This window comes from Cricetulus griseus, chromosome 10, assembly GCF_003668045.3.
Source record: "Cricetulus griseus strain 17A/GY chromosome 10, alternate assembly CriGri-PICRH-1.0, whole genome shotgun sequence".
NCBI lineage: Eukaryota > Metazoa > Chordata > Mammalia > Rodentia > Cricetidae > Cricetulus > Cricetulus griseus.
Window position 1 is genome coordinate 835,153 of NC_048603.1, and position 4,035 is coordinate 839,187.

Consider the following 4,035-nt stretch of genomic DNA (forward strand, 5'->3'; position numbering starts at 1 on the left):
TTCTTAACTAAAGTATTATTTAAAAGTCAAAGCTTTCGTGAAAGTGTAAGCTATATAGGCTAACATGTTTTCTGTTTCAGTGACCCCAAAGATGTTCCAGTAGTAATTGCTGGAGCTTACACCTGAATCATGAGCTTTCTAATGACAAGGTCTGTTTGTCTTCTTCCCTTAGACACCTAAAACCTTTGTATGGAGTATAATATTACATTTAATTATATGGAAATACAGTTGTTAGACCATTGTCAAGTTCATGACTTAACAGGTTCTCAATAAATGGGTGCTGAACACATATATTTAGGGAGAGGTATTTTAATTAAGTGCTTGTAAGAATTCTGTTCTTGTTTCCTGCTATTACCTAACCAGAGAAACAAGCAGATAAAATGGGGGAGGTTTGTCACAGCTAAAAGCCACTTTTCCTCTAACTTACTGCCCTGAGAATACAATAGCCACACCTGGAATATACATAACGCCAGAGTTAGAAAAACAGGAAAAGAAGTACGGATCTCATATCAGAAAGGGCTTGGCTAGGATTAGTCCATTTATCCTGTCATGATCCCCACAGTAAGATGCTATTTTTAATTCTCATCTTAATGACTAGGAAATCGAGACACACACACACACACACACACACACACACACACACACACAGAGAGAGAGAGAGAGAGAGAGAGAGAGAGAGAGAGAGAGAGAGAGAGAGAGAGTTTGAATAGCTTACTTAGGTCAGATTTCTGGCTAGTGGAGGTACCCATATTCAAGTTCAATTCATTCTCAGTGAGATGGCTCAGGACTCTCCCCCATTGCCCTGGAGAGACAGCAAGCAGTCCCAATAGAAGCATGTCAGTACAGGTTGAGTCAGAAGCTCCTTTGTCTGTCTGTCTTTGTTGGGAGTGAAGTTTCTGAGCCACAGCATGCTAGGCAGTTAATATATTGAAATCCATAACAGTTTTGGGGAAAAGCAGTTCTGATAATAATGTTAATAACTTTTGCAGAAAAGCAGTATGTTATATTTTCCATGAAGACTGGTTCTAAAGCTTTTTGCCAGAGGACAGACGTTTTACACCACCAATAAATTTAAAGAGTTTATGCAGGTCACAGAAAAGAAGAACAAAGAGAATGGGCTTGGTTAAGATAAAATGACAAGATTGCTCCGTGATTATAGCACTCATTGCTCTTTCTGAGGGCTCAGACTTTGTTTGTAGCACTTAAGTGATGACTCACAACCATCCATAAACTCCAGTTCCATCTGATACATCCTTCTTACTTCCCCAGGTAGTAGACACACACATGGTTCACATACTTACATGCAGGACAAACAGACACATAAGTAAACCTAAAATTAAAATGATTTTGAATGAATTAAAATGTCAATAATCTATTAAGTACACTTAACCTATTAAAATGTTTCTTGTTACATGTGCCTTTTAGAATGTTACATTATAGATGAGTTTCTGAAACGATGATTTTAATAAATCAGATATTTGGGTCCAGACAAGATCCGGCAACTTTTGAAAACTAAAGTTGGTGGATGTTTCAGGGTCTTACTTGTAACTTGGATGGGGTCATAGAGAATTAAGAGTAATTTATAATGGAATCTGATGACGTATTTCTGAGACAGTATGCATGATGCTGCTCCATTTTTCACTGTAAACATTTGACATAAGGTTCCAAAGTGATTATTCTTGTGCACTTTGCAGAACTTCTAATTATCAAGAGAAAAACTTATGTGGTGAGTGACAGATACCGAAGGTGAGGTCCTTTATCTTATCTCACACCACAGACTAATATCCTCTTTATTATTGAAGGCACCACCAATGGTCAGGCTCTCATCGCAATGCCCATTTGCAATTTCCTTACCTGTCACTCCAGAAATAAGATAGATGGCAACGAATACTCTGCAGCTCCATCTCCACAATGAACACCACTAAACAAGCTAAATGGAGTTTTTGGTTTGACTCATCCAAAAGTGGTCATTGTTAAAAGACAACTATTCACAATCCATACTGGCGGTCCCTGCAAATAACTAAAGATGCTGGCTGTCTGCTGCTTTTCAATGCATCGCTCTGGATTAAAAAAAGACCGGGCTGCTTCTGAGCATCCTCCCAGGATTTGATTGTATCAACAGTTGACAGCTGACCATCCTCACCAATTCACTCAAATGAGTGAGTTTGCTAAATTTTTTTCGTTGTAGTTATTCTGTCAACATGGATCCAAAGTAGTCCAGTGGCCATTTGACATGTAATTTTGGAGTGCTTTCCATGCACAAGGTGCTGTATCGAGAACAGGGAACTCAATGTAGAGCAGCAGAGGTTAGTCTCTGCTTTATTTCCAGTGGAAAGATGATAATAAACAAAAGCAACAGAGCCTAGGATCAAGTCTAATTCCAGGGCTGGATATTTTCTCATCCAAACATGTTTTCCTCTTTTCTTAACTCTGATGTGCAAAAAGGAGGCTGATCTGTAAATTCAGCCTAAGGGACTCCTGTTCCCTGTCCCCACCACACTGTGCTATTGGCTGAGCACTAAGAAAAGGGGGACTGAGTGAGGTCAAGTCGTCCCCAGGATGTTGTCACAGACCAGCAGAGCCCCATTTTAGCAAATTTACAATTCCTTTTAGGTAGTCCTGCCCACACCGTTGCCAAACTCCAATATCTCTTTTTGTCTTTTAGCATCTTCAAATTTGCTGCAGTTTGAATCTTTGTGTTGTTTCTCATAGCAGTCTTATTATGTAGCTCTGTCTGACCTGCAACTCACTATGCAGATCAGTCTGGCCTCGAACTCACAGAGATCCTCCTGCCTGAGCCTCATTAAAGCCAGATTTAGAGGTGTGCACCACCATGTCGGACTCGGTTTGAATCTTGACTGTCCGGAAAAGGCTGTGTTCTGAACCCTTAGCCCCCACCTTCTGACACTATTTTGAAGGCTGTGTAAGCTTTCAGAGGTAGGATTTTGGTGGTTTCACCGCCTTCCTGCATGGAATGATTTGAAGAGACTGTTGGCTGCTTTATGTGTCTGTAACCATGGACAGAGCCAGCCCACCATGCCTTCCCTTCTGTGATGAAATTCCTGAAACTGTCAGCCAAAATAAACTTTCCCTTATTTAAGTTGTTTACAGTGTTTTTTCCTTTTTTTTTTTAAATCAAGACAATAGGGATAATAACAAAGAGGAGGCCTTAGGGCTGTTCTGCTGTTATTAATCCTGTAGTATTACAGTTTTCATAACTGTTTCTTTACCTTGGAAATGAAGAGAAACCCATCCATAGACTAAAGTTTAAACCCCACCAGGCCAGACCTTAGCTCTTATTAATTTCTGTTCACAATACTGCCTGGCATAATACTTGTCATGAGGTAAGTATTTTAATAGGAAATGAATGTCTGGGTATGTGGTGGTTTGAATGAGAATAACACCTCCATACTCTTATATATTTGAATACTTGATGGAATGGTGTAGGAAGGATTAGGAAGTAAGGCCTTGTTGGAGGAGATGTGTCACTGGGGGTGAGCTTTGAGGTTTTAAAGGCCCATTCCATTCTTCCCAATTAGTGCTCTCTCTGTCTCTCTGTCTCTCTGTCTCTCTGTCTCTGTCTCTCTCTCTCTCTCTCTCTCTCAATCTTTCTCTTTCTCTCTTTCTCTTTTTTGCCCCCCCTCTCTGATTCATGCTTATAACCTCTTAGCCACTGTTTCAGCACCATCCCTGCCTGCCTGCTGCTCTGTTTCCAGCTATTATAGCCATGGACTCTCCCTATTAAACTGTAGGCCTCCCAGAACTGTTTCTTGGTCATAGCACTTTGTCACAGAGGCAGTAAAGTAAATAGGACAATGTGATCCTGAACTGTTGAAAATATTATAGGGAGTTAACACAGAGGATGGGTGAAGAAACATTCAAACTAAGAATAAATGAAGGATGAGTGACAGTAACATTATTAAGTCTTTGAAAATCCTTCTCAGTTCACATCCAGAAGTTGGATCTCTTGGAATAGTTCAATCAACCACCTTAATCCTCATTTGACCATCTGTATCATAATAATGATAAGATAAC